We start from the raw sequence: 19,811 nt of genomic DNA, 5'->3' as shown, positions 1-19,811 counted from the left end.
GGCTCAGAATCAACTTTTTGGCACTTCTTTTGGATCAAAAAATGGAGTCCGAATGAACAAGTTATGGCCAAAAAACCACATATAGCTTTTTAAGACAAACCAAATCATAGAAGAGATGGTTTGAAGGTCGTCAAATAGAAGACCAAAATTAAATGCTCTTTGATAAACCTTGTCTATTCATAGACTAATAAACAATGTTCTTTCATTATCCAAAAAAATTTATCAAACAAGGTTTATCAAAGAGTATTTTTAAAAAATCATTTCTTCTTTTTGTTTTTCTTAGCTTTCTTAAGGTAAAGGGTGATAGGAGCATCAATATCTTCCCCATTCTCCTCCTCTTGTGGCACATGTAATGTCAAATTATGATGTCTCCTCCTATTTTGAGGAGAGGAAGGTTGTTGCACTAAAGGGGCCTCTGTTGCAATAACAAGTAAAAGGGTTAAATTGACATAGTCTTTTTCTTTTTTTTAACTGTTACAAGTATTTAATTAACCAGTAGAACATGATATGCATTTTTCTTATCTGACAATGCCACATCATGTACAATAACATTTTGGTCTTCCACCACCTCAACACGTTGAACACTTGTAACGTGCTCCACTCCTTCACCATGATGTTCAACATGCTCTAAAATATTCAAAAAAAGGTTAAATGTCAAATTGAAATTGAAGATGTTAAATTGTATTCATAGTTGTGTAATTAATTTCTAATAGCAAATTAATACCTCAACCACTATGATGCACATCGTGACTTTCATCATGTAATATCCCTTGTCCAAACTGACTGATTTTAGCTCAAGGAATATTGTCAAAAACTTGTATGCTTCCTTTCAATGCAAAGAAATTTAGAATGTTCTCAAATGATATTACAATGCCTCTTATAATGAACTAATATGCAAGTGCAGTTCTTTTGGTATTTTTAATGCATATACGTGGAAACTAGATATGGAATGCATACCTACAACCAATTAACATTTTGACAAACAATTGACATACAACTATTATGCTAATCATATGTGCTATTAGATGGACATTTCATCAAACAAATGGTATGCAACATGTATCTACTTTATTGAATTTATTCTGATGTACAATGTTGCTATGGGCTTACAATAATGACTACAGTAATGCCAAAATCTGATTCTGAATCATTATAGAAAAAACATATGCCTAAAAATTACAATGCTAAATTCTAATAGTTATAAGATGAACCTAATAATAGTGATGCCCAAGAATGGAGATGAATCAAGCATAAGTATAGTAGTGCAACATCATTCTTGCGTATCGTAGTAGCCAACAATAATTGTATTCTCCAATTTAAGCACAAACAAAACTCCTAAATTGAAGCTCTCCTAAATACCAAATTCAGCGGATATTTCACCACCTCAAATGGTTGCAACACTGAAGAGTTGACATTCTTCAATGGTAGACTGGAATCATAAACTTTAGTTTCTTCTCCCAAATTTATATCAAACACAATTCACAATAATCGGATGGTTAACAATGAAGCTCTCACCTCTATTTATTTTTTTCCTTCACCCTTCTAGAAGGAAATAAAATATTATTTAATTGCATTCTCTAGAAGCTTCCCCCTTTCCAATACAATAATTAATTATATTTCTAGAAAATGCACTCTCTAGAATATTCTCCCTTGCAATATAATAATTAATTGTGCTTCTAGAAAATTAAATTAATTAGATATAAAGTCACCTTTTAATTTTAATTTTTTAAGGACCTTATAAGAAATTAATTTAATAAATTTCTCCTTATTTCTTCACTTAGCCTCTGGAGAATGTAAAGGCTAAGAACTCCACTAAGTTTCTAAAAAGATGTAGTGCCTCTCGTGGTTGCAGTTTGTACCTTGTCTATTTTGATTCAAGAGATACTTGATACTCTTATTTTGTACCTTATGTTGACCCAAGGGTCAGATGTTATACTTTGACTCAGTACCATAGATTTTATATTGCTATGCTATTCAGTTTATCATTTTGCATGTTCATGCTATTTTGAGATGACAGTAGATCTATAATGATATCTGGTTATATGATGTATTGGACATAATTGTTGATTATGTTATGAGATGAATTTTATGCTATGGTTATTTACTTCATTCTTGTATCTTTACACTTTCTGCAAACGTGAGTGCTATAAATGGATTAAATAGGTATTTTAATACTTGTTGCTTCGGCTATGATATTATATGCTATTGCACTTGATCGTGTATTTTAGTGTGCAGGAATTTTATCCCTGGTAGTGGCACATGGAGTTAGTGATTCAGCTATTCATGTTTTACCAATGTCATCCCTGAATGGTTGACGTATCCTTATTTTCATTGTTCTAATTAAAAACCTTTCAGTGATTAGTAAATCCGAACGCATCTACATTATGTGATTAGACCAGTGAGCATGTTTGTGCATTTAGAAGTTCGCATTTGTCGCGAAAGTGTTAAGTGATTTTTTATGATTTTGAATTTTCGAGTTTTAAATCTTTTTGGATTTAATTTCTGGCAGATTTGCCTTAGGTGAATTTCCATTACAGATAATAACTTATTTTCGTTTGGGTCGATTTGGAGTTTAACTACTCTAGCTAGCTATTTTCCATAATCAACTATTCACTCAAAATGAATAAGTATTGGAAAAGTGAATTCATTATTCACTTATCACATTTTGGAAATTGAATTTGGAGAGCAAATTTGGAAATCCTCTTCTGAAGGATTATTGCTTTGTTCGTTGTGGGAGCTGTGAGTGTGGGATCTTTGTGAAATTGGTCTTGTTGGATTCAGCTCGAGGAGTTCTCGCTTTGCCGTCAATTTCAGCAATTTTGGCAAATTGTTCATTTTATTCTATGGGTTTCCATTTTGGCTCCTTTTGCTGTCAAGTAGGGCCTTCCCGTTTTAATGTTTTTGCTTTGTTTCTGCTTCCGTTTCTTGTAGCAGTATGTTAGGAGGTTGAGAACTAGTGTTCCCCTCCGTTTCTGCATGCTAGTTCTACCCAGTTGGCCGGGTATGAATGTTTTCCATGTCTTTTGAAATGGGGGTTTGGGTTTTTGAGCCATTATGCTGGCCGTTTTTGCATACAGTGTCCAATTTCATTTATTTTTAGATTTTTGGAGTTTTTGCACCTAAAGGCCAAATGGGTTTTAATTTTGGAATTTTTTCAAAATTTGGAGTTTTTACCTTGTTTTGTGTGCTGCCCTGTTTTCCTGAGTTTTCTCGAGACATTGTGGTTCGTGGACCTAGATGATCTGTTTGGATATCAGTCAAACCACTTTTACATCTTTTGTTGCATTGGGATGCGTGATGCACCCATCCTCTTCATTTTGTTTCGAATGAAGGATTTTCTGCTTTGTGTTCTCATCCAGTCCTTTGGTATGATCTTCGTGATGGTGGTGTGCCACACACGAGTACATTTGTCGGATGACTTGCGAGGCTCGATCTTCTGTGGTACTTCTAGAAGTTGTGATCATTTGGGGTTGGGTTGGGAATTTGCATGCCTACGAGCACTCATCGTTGGATGAGCATGGGTAGGGTAGGGTGGCATATGGAGGGGGTTTCTATCTCACAGCTCGGCATTTATGGTGCTGGAGGTTGACAGAGGATAAGAAGTTTTAAGTAAGTAATAACTAAATTAAAATGTGTGAGTGTTAATAAAATTTAAGAAAATGAAAAGATCCACATTTCCGTGATGGTTCCAAGGGAGTCCCTTGAGAGTGTTGTCACACATGATTCGAGCTTGGGCTTTTGGATGCCAAGCAACTCTCCATGATGTCAACCCCTACGCAGTAGCCCATTGACATGTCTGACCAGGACCTATAGATTATGCATTGCCTTGTCTTGGGTTCAATCATCATATTGCCTGGCGTGAGTGTCAGCCATGGATGTTTATTTTGCATGTTTGTGGTTGGATCTTTATCTCCATCAGCACGGCGGGTGTGGACCTACGGGTGCCATGTGGTTGGAAGGCATAGCTACTTCACCACTACTAGGGACCATTGTACAGAGACGGTCTTGAGCCTAGTATGACCACTGCTAGATGTTTTCACTTGGTACTTCGATCTTCAGAGTATGCTTCCTTATGATTTATGCTTGTTTATTATGTGTAGATGATGTTAGTTTGATGCATTTCCTTATGATAATGATAAGCGTATGTTAGATGATGTTATCTCACACTTTACTACTAGCACGTTAGATTTCCTTATGATTGTTGTAGCATTTTTAGTAGTGACATCTTGTTACGACAGCACCGATGATCCGATCGGTGGCTTGGGATGTTATGCGCGGGGGGGATGGCTAGGACCCACGATGGTCTTATGATGCCATTAATGGATGGGAGGAACCGCGTACCTATTATGGTTATTTTGTTTATTGCTATGTTATTCATGCTTAAATGTGATGTGGCTATTTTTAGTTCATTGCGATGTTTCCTTTTGTTCTTCCCCTTGCTATTGGTTAGATGGTTAGACTTTGCTTACTGTTTTCTTTCTATTAGCTTTGATTCGAGTGTTCTTACCTCAGGATGTGGATCTGGTACTCCCCGGTGTGGAGGAACTTCATTTCGTAGTTTCCTTAGCCTTTTAATTACTTTTTTTGTGTGTGTTGATTTGAGTTCTCGCACGAGTTTACAAGTCTTCACGTGAAGATTAAAGTCTTCGCGTGAGGTTGTGAACTTCTTCACGTGAGGCTGTGCACTTCTTCGTGCGAGAAAAAACTTTTTCGCACGAAACTTTGCAACTTTTTTAATTTCATGCGAAAAACAGGGGTTGTTTGTGCTTGTCGGAAGAAAGTTTGAAAGTTGGTTTTGGATACCCTTTTGGTTTTTTTATCTTCCTAGTTCAAAATAGTTTTCCTAGGGGTTTAAAATATATTGTTTAAGTATAAGTTTCTTATACTTGAGATATATTTTAATATATGTGACAATTCATTTGAGATGGGTTTCAGACCTCTACGGGCTAAGATAAAGATTCTAAGAAATTTCAGGGCTTCAGAATTCAAACTTAGCCAATATTCAGAAGTCTGTTTTGATCTTTTATCTTGGTCAATCTCTTATGTTTCTTGTTTGTGTTTTGGTTAGTGGTGACTTTTGGAGATCTGTTGGGTGCCAGGATGGTCGTTAAGTCTTCTATTGCGATCTGTATGATCTGTATATGTTGTTGTCTTGTGCACTTACACTTGTAAAAAAATAATATTCTGGATTGTTTTTCATTCTTGTTCCAAGGATCTCTAGGCAAGGCATTACAAAAGATGGGGACATTACACATCACATGCAGGTTCTATGATAGGATATGAAGGCTACAGTGAAATGTTATGTAGTCAATTTATTTTGGAAACTAAAACCAAAAAAGAAATTTTTGAACTATTCAATTTGATTTACTTTTCATTTGACTAATATACTTGTGTCTCATTTGGTGCACCATATTCTTGGGTATGACTTTCAGATTTTTGGCGTAGGCATGCAACCATGACTTTATAGCCTTCCTTCAAGGCAATTTTTTGTTTTCATCCGTGGGCTCTACATTGAATTCTATGCCATGTATTTTTTGCTTAATATCGTCAGTTTTGCATGCATGATTTGATTAAACAAAATTATTTGCAACATTATATAAAAAATAATAATATGAAATTCCATTGTTGCTACTTTCAAGTCAAGACTAAAGATTCATATAGCTACTAGAGCCAAGTTTGTGTTGGCCAACCTTTTGTAGTCTCGCTTTTGTATCCTTTGATGTGTCTTGCAATCTATGAAAAGTTTGAAACATGTTAGATTATATATTTACAAAGATCACTAATAGTGCATGATTATATTCTACTTAATACTATCATGACATACCTTCTTTTGCCCTTTTCTGGTTCATTTCCTTTATCACATAACCTTATCTCTTTTGCATCTTCTATTATTTCATTCCACTGCATCGGTGGAATCATAAGAGGACGCTGGTACTTTGGGTTATCCTTTGGACCTCTTCTATATTGGTCCCTCACAATCTTTATATGTTTGGATGCTCTTTTGAGAAGCAAGGTAGTGTCAAAAATGTTTTTTTTTTCCAAAAAGGTCCTCAAAAGATGTAATGAGCTGATTTTTTAATTTAGGACTCTGTTCATTCCACCTTAAAAAAAAAAAAAAAAATTGTTAGATCAATAACTTTAATATAGTACAATAAATGGAAGAAAAGAAAAATATTTTAGCAATGATATGAAACTACGTACCTTTTACATATGGTGGGTCCATGTAATGTCCCCGTTTTGGTTGGCATCATTTTTTCGTGCCAAATCAGTCTATCACGAACTCTCGTAGATGGGTGGTTGTGAGAGAGAGTCATTCTGGCATTTATTTGGGGATTGGATGATTTATTATGCTCTTGGAGATATTATTTATATTTTATCATTACTTCTTATATTGGGCCTACATGTTATAATTCTAAGTTGAGTTGCACTTTTTATTTTATAAAGTTATTTTATTATAAAAGTGCATTATAATGGGATTTTATAATGGATGTTTCTAGAAGTTCTTAGTAACTTCTTAGAAAAGGATGCTTCTAGAAGTTTTTAGTAACTTCTTAGAAAAGTAAATAAATAGAGGGCTTGGCCTCTCATTTGGACAGACAGGACTTGATAATTCTACTACATTTTCTCTTGAGCATTTGTGGCACCATCCAGGTCTACAAATATTCAGCATAATCTTTGAGAACGATACCTCTCAAGTGATTGCATAACTGAGGAAATTAAAGACCTTATAAAGGGTTGCACTTTGGAAGTGGTATTCAACCATTTCAACTTGAGCTTAATTTGTATACTCAAACTACCTAAGGGTTTGAGTTTTTGGAAGCAGATCCAAAAAAGCAGTTCCGAAAAAGCAGTTCGAAAAAGCAAAGCAAAAAAGCAAATCTGAAAAAAGCAAGTGAAAAAGCATATCAGAAAAAGCAAAGCAGAAAAGTAGCATTGGAGAAAATTATTGCAGCCATCTACAATCAGGTTCTTTTGGATATTACATGCATTGTTCTTATCATTTAAATGCATATTAGAAGGTAAGGTTGTAGGTGAAAGTTGCAACAGATTTAAGCATTATTCTTGCGGATGTAAGCCAAGAGTCTTAGCCATTTCATACTAGCATTGTAGTTAACAATTTATGTGCACTAAAGGAGACATAATTTGCTGGTTTGATATAGTGTAATTGAATATGTACTTATCATTCATGATCAGCTTATTAGTTTGCATGCCAATTGTTTGACAAAATGTCAATTGGTTGTAAGTTCTCTTTTTGGCATAAATAATGTTATAATTTTGCATCCCAAGTGTTTGTCAAAATTACTAGTTGTTGTAGTTGCATATTGCAAGTAGTTTTAGTCACATATATGCATTGAATATTGTCAAAATAAGTTGCACATTCATGTTAGGTCATTGTTTAGTCAATTTAGAGTCTTCTTGCAAACATTCTTATTGATGCTAAGTGAAGGAAAGAGCCATAAAAGCAAACTAAAATTTTATATCAGTCATATGACCCTTGTATGCAAATTTTTTTCTTGAACCTTTATCAGCATTTTGGGATCAGATTTGAGTAGGGTCATTATAGTGGTATCAGAGTAGTTTCCTGCCAAACTGATTGGGTTATTTCAGATTGAATTCAATTATCAATATTACTTTAACAGGAGACAAGGATTTGGAAGAAAGAATGCACAATGTAAAGAAGAAATTAGATTGTCCATTTCAGAGAACAGAGGACCTTCTAAGAACTTTGGAGGAGTTGGAAACTTATTTAGGCAAGTTTGATCAGTCAAGACCCGATGCTATGCAAACAACTTTATCTAACAGCATTTGGTTCATTGGTTAAGCCCCAATTATTGAGACATCATGATGAGGTAATAAAATTTACAACTCTCTCTTGCATTAGTGAAATCATGAGGATAATAGCTGGCCTTAATTCTTATGACAATTAGATTATGAGAAGGTACTTCATGCCATGGTAAAAAGCTTCGAAAAGTTGGACAACATCCGAGACCCTTATTTCACAAAAAGGTCAAGATTACTTGAATTATTTGCAAGGTGTAGATTTGAAAATATTATGCTGGCAATAGGTTGTATTGGTGACATTCACGAGATGTTTAATACATTTTGGAATATTATGGACAAGTTTCATCCCAGGAGGGTATTGGCATCGATGCACTCCATCATGTTCACAATCTTGTCTAAGGAGGAGAATGAAATTTCTAAACTTTTGGCAGAAGACTTATGGTATGTTTGGACAAAAGAGAGGAATTTTTCATCTATGGCATGTACGTGGTTAAAGAGCCTAATTGATAGGCCTAAGGATCATACCTTCCTTATGATAGGCCGAAACTTGTATGAGGAGTTTAACAGACATGTGGATTCGATATAGGGAGACATTAGCACATCTTCAGGTAATGGTTTATCTGCATCATCTTCATAGGCAGAAGGGGTTACAGATGTTGTGCAGGTTGAGCCAGTTGCATCAAAAGGTGATATCACAGGTACACTGGATTGCGTGATTGACACAGATAGTGATTCGAGTACAGTTGGGTTGGATGAAGTTCTAGCAGTTGAGGATACTATCATGTTTGAGGACAGTACAATTGATTAGAAAGTGAGCATTTAGGACTTTGTAGAAAATGAGTATCAGGCACAGTTGGATGCTTCTTCACATGAGATAGAGGCTAGTAGCTCTTCACTTGGTTTGGCAAGCCAGCTGAAGACCAAGGGACAAAGATATTGTCGCAGCTTTATCTCATCATGACAGGATGCATGGATTGATTGAGAATCACGTTTGGATGATTCAACTATAGGAGAGACATAAAGGAGTCACAACAGGTTCTTCTTGTGATGACTTACAACAGATCAAGGAAGGCATGGAGGCAATGAAGGTAAGTTACATACACCTACTTTCAGATCGCGATCATATCCTTAATCTTGTACGGATCTATTTAGATGCATTGAAGAAGAAGGAAGAGGAGGTACACTAATTTTCTCATGAGTTGGAGGATACTCAGAATTCCTTGGTGTGTACTTAGTTGGCTCTGCAGGATTCTGAGAGACATGTGGACGAGCTTTGTCTTGAGGTGAGTTCAGTTCAGGAGTTAGCGCATATAGCAGGGACTCAGTTTTCTTTTACAGTCGGGTCACATGTTGATGATGATATGAGTATGTTTAGCATTCACACTCCAAATTCAAAGATTGTAGACAGGTGCATGAATTCAGTTGGTATTGTTCACATTACTCAGGTGAGAAGTTTACTTGAATTGCCAGTTGGTCTCCATCCATGGATTAGATGTTGAGATCCTTATCTTAGTACTTGGGATCATTTTGATCGGAGATATCTATCATTCTTTGATAGTAGTATCTGTTGCACCATCATGGACTTGATTAGTAGTTTACCAGGTGTAGTTCTCATCCATGCCAACAGCTTGTTTGACGTTGGAATTAGTTTTTACACACCTATGTTGGGCATTGTTCATGTATCCAGTCGACCATTTTTGTTGGAATGGGTTGATGATCTCTCAAATATGACAGAGTTTACAGAAGAGTCCCAAGATCTGATTATTACAAATGACACCTAGGGGGATGTTGTGGACAATTTTGAGGACTTAGTCTCCTCAGCAGTTTCTTTTGATATGAAGGTTTTTGATGTTGATGCTTTAGTCACTCCGTTTCATGATACGAGTTCAGCAGTTGGTCTGCAGAATTTGGATGGCAGTATTATAGATGATAGCTATTCTAAGGTTACTCCTTTGGACAATGTACCAGGGGTCGAGTATAGGAGTTCGACCAATCGGCACAATCATGTGTCTAGTCAGCTGAGAGTTAGTGAGTGAGACATTGCTATCATTTGTGACCATTTCGATGCTGCTCATAAGTTGTTAGCAGTTTATGGATGGGGTTCTCCTACTAGTGATGAGCAGGGAGGCAATTATCTTTCCTTGATAGAGATCCATTCTTTATGGGAGGCTATCTAAATTCTGAGATAGAATTATATGCAATCGGTAGCCGACAGAGATTATCTTATGGAGTGGGGCAGTACAACATATGATGCATTATTGGTCAAGGAAGATGAGGTGAGTGAGCTTACTCAGCAGCTCGAGGTGACTTCTGAGTTCCTTGAGAGTACATAGTTGGCTTTCAAGGAGTCACATTTTCATTTGGTTGAGGTGACCAGGTTATAGATAGTGGAATATCCGTATGTGAGTTTGCCCTACTATTCTAAGGGAACCGAAAGCACAGGTCATAGGAGCGAAAGCAACGGAGTACAACTAGCTCTCTATTCCACCTAGGCCCCCTAAAATTCTATGGCTAGTCCCATATCCCCTACTATTCTAAGGGCCATATTGTGCCATGAGTTAGAGTGACTTCAGTCTTTACCAAATTTTGTATAGTCATAGACCGCGGTGTCTGGTGATCTGAGGATGTCCATGGTCAAGGTTGATAGAGGTAGTGCAGACGAGGATATATCTGTCCTCGATACCAGTATTGGCATGTTTGATTCGTTTCCATTGGAGGTAGGTTCAGTTGAGTTGGGCGATGCAGTTGAGCATGGTGGTATGTTTGACTTGGTGGTGGTCTCTACTACAGATGACAAGGAGACTAGTGATGTTGTATCAGAGATCATGTGTGATGTTGGTGAGCAATTTGCATGGTTCTTGCTAGTGACACTACTCCCTTGGCAATATCTTCGAAAGTAGTAGTTAGTTTCGGCTTGGTTAGTGATCAGTTGCAGTGGGTTGCATCACCTATGTATGGCAAGCTGTTGATTGAGGCTGGTTCTTTTAATTAGCATTATATTGCAAGGTATGTTCATCAGTTTGCATTGGATCCAGGTGTTGAGGACTTGATGGCTGTCTGATTTGGTTTGGGTTCTAGTTCTTGCTATCTATCATGTGATGACTATTTGCCATCAACGATGCAAGGGAGTTATGGTTATGAGATAGTGGCCAATTATTTGCAAAGTTATGCTGATTACAGTAGGTGTACAGTGTGTGGATTCTTTTTACTTGGTGCAGTTTCATGTGGGAGTGGTCACCATTGTAGCAGAGTTGGAGTGTGCATTCCACATAACACCGTGGGTTGTGTGGATGGTGTTGGCAGTTTGGGTTGCTCAATTGCGCAGTGGTTCACGATCCATTCATGGATTCCTCTTGGTTATATTTCGAAGGTTGTCGTTGGAGCCTATGTTGACTGATAGTAGTATGGTTCATGACTACATTTGGGATCTAGGTGGATTGATTGGTTTGTTGTTCGCCCATTGCTTGGAGACAAGCAATTTCAAGAAGGGCATGCCTTATGTCCCCATTTTGGCTAGCATTGTTTTACATGCTGGATCAGTCTATCACATACTCTCGTAGACAGGTTGTTGTGATGAGAGAGTCATTCTAGCATTTATTTGGGGATTGGATGGTTTATTATGCTCTTGGAGATATTATTTATATTTTATCATTACTTCTTATATTGGGCCTACATGTTATAATTCTAAGTTGAGTTGCACTTTTTATTTTATAAAGTTATTTTATTATAAAAGTGCATTATAATGGGATTTTATAATGGATGTTTCTAGAAGTTCTTAGTAACTTTTTAGAAAAGGATGCTTCTAGAAGTTCTTAGTAACTTCTTAGAAAAGTAAATAAATAGAGGGCTTGGCCTCTCATTTGGATAGACGGGACCTGATAATTCTACTACATTTTCTCTTGAGCATTTGTGGCACCATCCAGGTCTGCAAATATTCAGCATAATCCTTGAGAACGATAGCTCTCAAGTGATTGCATAACTTAGGAAGTGAAAGACCTTATAAAGGGTTGCACTTTGGAAGTGGTATTCAACCATTTCAAGTTGAGCTTAATTTGTATACTCAGACTACCTGAGGGTTTGAGTTTTTGGAAGCAGATCTGAAAAAGCAGTCCGAAAAAAGCAGATCCAAAAAAGTAGTCTGAAAAAGCAGTTCTGAAAAAGCAGTTCGAAAAAGCAAAGTGAAAAAGTAGATCTGAAAAAAGCAAGTGAAAAAGTAGATTAGAAAAAGAAAAGTAGAAAAGCAGCATTGGAGAAAATTATTACAACCATCTATAATCAGGTTCATTTGGATATTACATGCATTGTTCTTATCATTTAGATGCATATTAGAAGGTAAGGTTGTAGGTGAAAGTTGTAAAAAATTTAAGCATTATTCTTGCAGATGTAAGCCAAGAGTCTTAGCCATTTCATACTAACATTGTAGTTAACAATTTATGTGCAATAAAGGAGACATAATTTTCTGGTCTGATAAAGTGTAATTGAATATGTACTTATCATTCATGATCAACTTATTAGTTTGCATGCCAATTGTTTAACAAAATGTCAATTGGCTGTAGGTTCTCTTTTTGGCATAAATAATGTTATAATTTTGCATCCCAAGTGTTTGTCAAAATTACTAGTTGTTGTAGCTGCATATTGCAAGTAGTTTCAGTCACATATATGCATTGAATATTGTCAAAATAAGTTGCACATTCATGTTAGGTCATTGTTTAGTCAATTTAGAGTCTTCTTGCAAGCATTCTTATTGATGCTAAGTGAAGAAAAGAGCCATAAAAGCAAACTAAAATTTTATATCAGTCATATGACCCTTGTATGCAAAGTGTTTTCTTGAACCTTTATCAACATTTTGGGATCAGATTTGAGGAGGGTCATTATAGTCCAAATAGCTTCAATGTCATATCAAAAAGATGATCAAAGAATACATCATTTCTTAGAAAAACATCATGGGATTATCAGTCCAAAACAAGTTATATATAAGTAAACTACAATTACACTGTAAATAATAATAATTTTAAAGCATCTGGAAGCTTTCATAATTTTAACAGAAACATAGTGTTCTTGTTCAACAACAATGTCCCCACAAATGAACTAGTACTAGTCACACGTGTTGCTCTAGGAAATGCCTCAGGTTCAATAGTACTATTCTTTGTTGTTCTATCAACTAAAGTTCTATCTATTAGTGCACAAAATAGGTCTATGAGTATAAAATCCACCCAAAAATAATAATAATGCATGATTAGCACATTACAAAATATAGCAAAACAAGGGTTTACTAGTTGTACTTGGCATAGCCAAAGATGTTTGCAAGCTCCTTATTGCCAACAATGCACTCGACAATATCGAAGCGATGATCGAAGGAGGTGTTTGTACTTCATCATAAGTTGAAGAATATATTGTTAGCAAAGACATTTGCAATGGATAAAGATCAAATGGGATACTAGTTAGAAGCATCTGAAAATAAAAGTTAAGTGTTATAATGTTGATAAAAAAAAAAAATATTACACTAGTAGGGCCACAATCTTTTGTTATTGCTCATATTGTTTCACAATGTTTACAACTGCTAAATTCTTTTTTTTTTCATAGGAATATGAGAAAGTATTAATTAACGAGAAAGTGTAATAATACTGTAATTTTTAGCAATGTTGAATATATGGATTAAATATATATACCGAGTTGGCATATATCTAACTAGTTCAAATAGAGACCCAAGCATGGAATAACACTTAGTCATAACTGAATCTACCTTAAATAAAATCAATGATATAATAATACTATAATTTTTAGAAATGTTGTAAAGAGAAAGTGTTACTTACATGAAGGTTGTGCACTACAATCCTCACCATGTTGACCATACGGTCTCACAGGTGTCACAAAATCCTGTAGAAGAACACATAATATTTTAGATCATGATCCTTAAGATACTATAAAATATAAACATCTATTGAACTTCTATTATTGCTTAAGATTAATTACTACTTACCTTCAAAGAATTAACTCTAAGTATCAGTTCTTCTTTCAGTGCCTCGGTCTCCTTGGTTATGTTTCTCTCGAGGATAATGTTAAGAATTTCATCACTATATTTTTGTATGAGTTGATAGGTCACATGGGGTCAGCACTATGAGCGATGTCATCTAGAAATGACACTTGTGTTTGAGATTGCATTTAATATGCTATCATTTTTACTTTTCCCTATCAATAAGTATTGAGTTGTGACATCAATATCAACAAAATTTCGTCAAAATAACTCCAAATCCATAAAGAAAAGAACATACTAATATGAAATTTGTTTCTATATAATTTGTACAATTATAATAATTAAGGTTTACTTTCACTGAAGAAGGTGTGTGAGCTGGTACATCCCTGCCTGTGTGTTTTGGTGTATCCATATCACCCTGTGAAAAAGATTAGTAATTCTTAGCAATCAACAATGAAATGAAAGTAATAGACTTACCCAAAAAATAATTAATAAAATAGTAGATTGTACACTGGAGTCAATATTAATTAGAGACAATTGGTTTAAATGTTATACTTACTAGTCCCATGATACATAATTTTTTTGTGTCTACACGATTCAAATTGTAATCTATCAAAAGCTCTTCCCTTGCACTTATTATTATTATTATTTTAAAGAGGGGTAAATTCTTTGACCTAGAGCTATGAACCAGTGAGGCCACAAATGACGGACCTCATCCCCATTAGATTTGAACCTTGATGGCAAGGATAACAACTCAACAACTTAACCATCACAACATGCCACTATTGCAACATTTATTAATTTTATTGCACATACAAAAACATGATTTCCTTTGCATATCTCAAATATATAGTTCGACCACTTATTAGTTGACACAAGTCAAGAACTATTTATAAATCCTACAATATTCCTTGTTGCTTTTGGCTTTCCATCAATATACTACAAATTATGTAGAAGACAAAAATTACATGATGCATTCATCGAAACCATTGTATATTTTTTAACTCCTTACCTCTACTTTATGTGTGGTAGCTATGCAATATCATTGTATATACTCTATGACAGTAGATTTCAACACATAATGACTTAATTATAAAAAACATACAAGTCAAACACATTTCTATAAATAAATCATGACCCCATCATACTTGATATTGATCATATGTCGACAGACATTTCATTGATCATGTCATTGATCATCATCTTCATCCACATCATCATCATCATCACCATCATCATACTTGTCACTTTGATGATTGTCACCACCACCACCATCTTCATTGCCATCATCATCATCTTTATCATCATTATCATGACCATCATCATTAGGACCATCATTGCCTTGATTATCATTGTCTTCATCAACATGATCATGATCGTCATCATCACCATCATTGCGATCATCGTCAGCATCACCAAAATCATCATCTTCTTCTTCCATCACATTATACTTTACCGACCTTCCTCTTGGATCATGTCTAACAAAAAATGACCAACCTAGTTTATATGGAACACCAAAGTAAAACACTTGATCACATTGGCTTGGAATAACATAGGGCTCATCTCCAAATGGCTCAAATGACCTTGTATTAATCATTGTAAATCCACTATCATGTTCAATAACGATCCTATCAAGATCATTTTGATTTAGTTGTAGCTTGTACCATTTGACAAAAAATATAACTAATTTGAATGAATCACACTCAAGTATATCATCCCAAACATCATAGTATCAATTTTCAGATTGTTGAGGATGTATGTCATTTATAGACAAAATATTGGTGACCATGAAGACTACACTTATCCTATAATCACAAGTTTTCTTTATTTCATCTAACTTTTTAATGCAAAATTTACGATCATGATAGTACATAGCTTTGTGGTGTTTGATTTGCAATTATTCAAACATGTCAAGATTATTTGCATTGATCTATGAGTTGATATTAAACTTATGGGTCACAATTAATAATCTTTTGCATACCTTTCTATCTCTTAAGCCATATGCTAGATCAAGTATCATTGGCATAACATTGAGATCTCCATTACAATAAGCTTCTTTAACCAATGATGCAACACTGTCTCATGTTAATGAGCAACCATTTTCTTGAGACTGTTGAATCTATACTATCATCCAATCAAGCTTGTTTGCAATATACAAATGTAGTGTATCCTACTCACGACCAACTATAAAGAAAATAACTAGACCAATTAGAAACAACTTATATTGATGATGGATAATAATTAATTAACTATAATAACATCTTATAATTACCTCTCACTCTCCTTAATCTACCTTTCCCCGTCAAGCACTCCCCTTTGAATTTGTTAATAGAGTTGGGATCCCAAATGTGATCTACATGGATATTTGCTACAAACTTTGGAAGATATTCAATAATGTACACCATGGTCTGGTATACCATATATCCCTTTATCATAGATTCCACAAGACATGCTTTTTGTCAAACCAAGCCCTTCATAAATTTCAAGTGCCTCTCAACCATCCACGTTGACCTAGTTTGTATATGTCCACACAATTCAATCTCCTCAACTTGATGTATGAGGTAGTGTTCTTGAGCATTGAAAAAAGTTGAAGATAGACACTTTTGCATTTCACACATAAGTTGTGGAATTTTTTTCTTCTAATATTTAATATCTTTTTTTATCAATTTCTTTAGATGACAACCACCTAAAAGAGATTCAACACGCAAGAACATATAAATGATATTTTAGATAAAAATATACAATAGATTACATAAAAAGTAAAACAAGTTATAAATATAATATATGTACAACAAATCTAAGAAATAACACTTCCAACCTCATGTATTTTTCAAGATCATATATAACTTGTTTAGTATTATTGTCAAATTGGTGTGGGAGGGATAGAGGTAGGACATACTACAATCATTAAAAAATGATATTTTCAATATATTATAAAATAATACAATAGGTAGTAAATGCAATTTTACAAATATATTGTAAATAGAGAATATGACTTACCTTGACAAAGGTATGCCAATCATGTGTTTTCAACCTTGGCCTAAAATCATCTTTCTTTGATACAAGATTGCTTATATGTGCAAAAAATTCTGTGAGATTTTTTTTTAATAACTTCTTTTAATTCATCACTTTATTGCTCTGTTAATAACCAAGGAAGGGCACTCACATTTATGCAATCTCTATATGATTCAATGAAATCTTTCAGTGTATGATTGGATTCATGAATGTCATTACAAATTTTGGTAATTTTTTCTCTATCACACCTTTCATCCAATATTTTCCATAATGTCTTTGTTACATTATTTACAATATGTATAACATCAAACAAATGCACGATTGGGAGATCCTTGTAGTACGATAACTTACTAAATTGAGTAGGATGACTTTTTATTCCTCTAGGAATTTGGTCATTGATGCCTTAACAACCTTTACGAGCATCAATTACATCATTACTAAATAAAAGATAATATCAAAATATAAATTTTAAATTTTAGACCACAAACTAGATATTACCTCGGCGATTTCGTCAATCGTATTTCAACTACCATAGATGAGGTGCCATTCTTTGTGGCCTTGATGTTGTCTCTTCTTTCCCATTAAAAAGATATTTTTTAGTAATTTGGTACTTATGATTATTGTGGAGAAATTGTCTAAACTCATCGAACACCTGCTTTCCTAAACTTCTTGAATGACGAGGTTTCATCTTTAGACCACAAACTGAACATGCAAATTTTCTCTTTGTTTGAAGATCTAAAAGATCATGTACAATTATCATGCACAATTTAAGCATACAACAATAATGTGTAAGCACTATAATAGACCAAAAATATTTGACCTTAACAATATAACATATCGCAAAAATGAGTTAGCTAAAGGGCATCATGTATTGTCCATACAAGCATTACATAGAATTCAAATTGTCTTTGTCCTATTGGTCTAGAGATGTTATACATAGTGACCCCATTCCATAACTTCAACAACTTGTCAATAAGGGGCTCAATATACACGTTCATATCTTTAACTTGGTACTTACCTAGTAATTGAATGAACATAAATATTACATAATTATTATGACTATTTTGATGCACTATTTATAAGTTGATTTAGATAACTATTAAATTAAAAAGATACCTAGTACAATCAATGACAACATGCTCCCTCTTTATGGACATCCAAGGAGGAAGGCTATTGTTAATAACAAAAACAGGCCACATTGGGTACACAAATCTCATATCTCCAAATGGATTGACATCGTCTGCTGCCAATGCAAGCTTGAGATTTCGAGGTTCTTCTTTAAAGTGTGGTCATGTTTCTTCTATCTCTTTAAATACAAAATCATCTGTAGGTATTCACATAATATCATCTTGACTTCTATTGTGTGCATAGTAATCCATAAATTGTGCCAAGTTAGTGCATTTGAATAATTGTTCAAGACGTGGAATAATGAGAATGTACTAAAGAACCTTGTAAGACACCTTTTTTGTTATTTGATCTGACCGATATCTACTAATATGACAATCAGAGCATTTTGTTGCAAATTCATGTTGTTTATGAAATAAAATGTGATTATTGGAGCATGCATGTATTGTTTGATACTTCATTCTAATTTGATACATAATGGTAGATAATTCTCAGTGCGAATGAGGCAAAATGTTCGATGGTGGTAATAAAAACTCACCTATCAACCTACAACAACAAATATGAATTGTTAATATAATGAATAGTAATGGTATGCTAACATTGAAGATGACAAAAATGACATACCTTAGCATACGTGACATTGCTACATTGGATAAACCATTCATAACCTTCAAGTTCACCAAAAACACTATAGTAGAGAGAAGAGTTGTTTGGGAGCCTTGGTATAGGGGCTTATATGTCTTCTCAAGTATAGGCATATCAAGACCATCTTCATCCTCATTATTAAATGCACTAGTACCATCATCATGAGCATCTTCATCAGCTGCACCAATACCATCTTCTTCAATCATGTCCTCTGGTACATTATCATCTTCTTCCATGGGAGTGTTATTCTTAGCTCGGATATTCACACCTCCATGTTCCTCCAGCTAGAAATCCACATTAACCAATTGACAAAAATCATGGCCCCCTTCAATATGGCCATGTTGCCTACAATGACTCTGGGCTATTGTGATCATAATTCTTTGATTCTTTAAGTCCTTACACTTTTTGCAAGGACAATTACATTTATCAACTTTTCTTCAGAACTGAGATCACAATCTAGCAATTGTCTCATTATTTTGTTCTGGGTTCATATTGCCAAGCGTGGTCTTTCGTCACATGAAAATATATCTAAAAATGATTGGACATGTTGTACTCAATGTTTATATCTGCACATATGGTTTTGAAAGAAAAATTTGGTCACCTCACTCAAATTCACCCATATTATAATCAATGAAAAGTTGTTTGCTTACATAAAATTTCATTATTTGTGGTTAAAGATTTATTGTTAAGGAAATTGGCAAGGAAGCAAGGACAAAAGTTAGAAGAAGCCAAATATTTCATCACAAGTATCACCTCCCAAAATCCAATCACAAAAAAAAAAACAAATAATTTGTAGAAATGCAAGATGGAGAAGCAGAAGAGTTGGACAAGGTTCCAATAAACTCAAATTTTTTAAATCTTCTAAAAAATTGGGATTCTTATATGTTTGATGTACAAAAAGCCAAAGTGAGGCAATGGTGCAAGGGCCCAAGGTCCTAAACAAGATGGTCAAACATCAAATTTTGGATAGATTAGGTGATTAATAAGTGTCCAAGTTGACACATGACAATAAGTCAATCTCAAGCATCCTAGAATGCATTTTAGGAAAATTTCTTGCATGTCGTAATAAGGCCTAAGGGCAAGTTGTAGGTTAGTCAACATTGGTCAATGCTATTAGTTTACCAAAACTCTTCAATTTTATGTTTTTTAGAGTTCTTGCATGATTTATCAAGTTTTGGTAGGCATTTGAAGTTATTTGTTTGGAAATATTGAAAAGTTGCAAAAATTGTCAAAAAGTTGTCATGCAACTTTTCTTGCAAATTTGGAAGGT

This window comes from Cupressus sempervirens, chromosome 10 (assembly GCF_028749045.1).
Source record: "Cupressus sempervirens isolate cs-2001-9-10 chromosome 10, ASM2874904v1, whole genome shotgun sequence".
Taxonomy (NCBI): Eukaryota; Viridiplantae; Streptophyta; class Pinopsida; order Cupressales; family Cupressaceae; genus Cupressus; species Cupressus sempervirens.
This window is presented reverse-complemented; position numbering follows the sequence as displayed.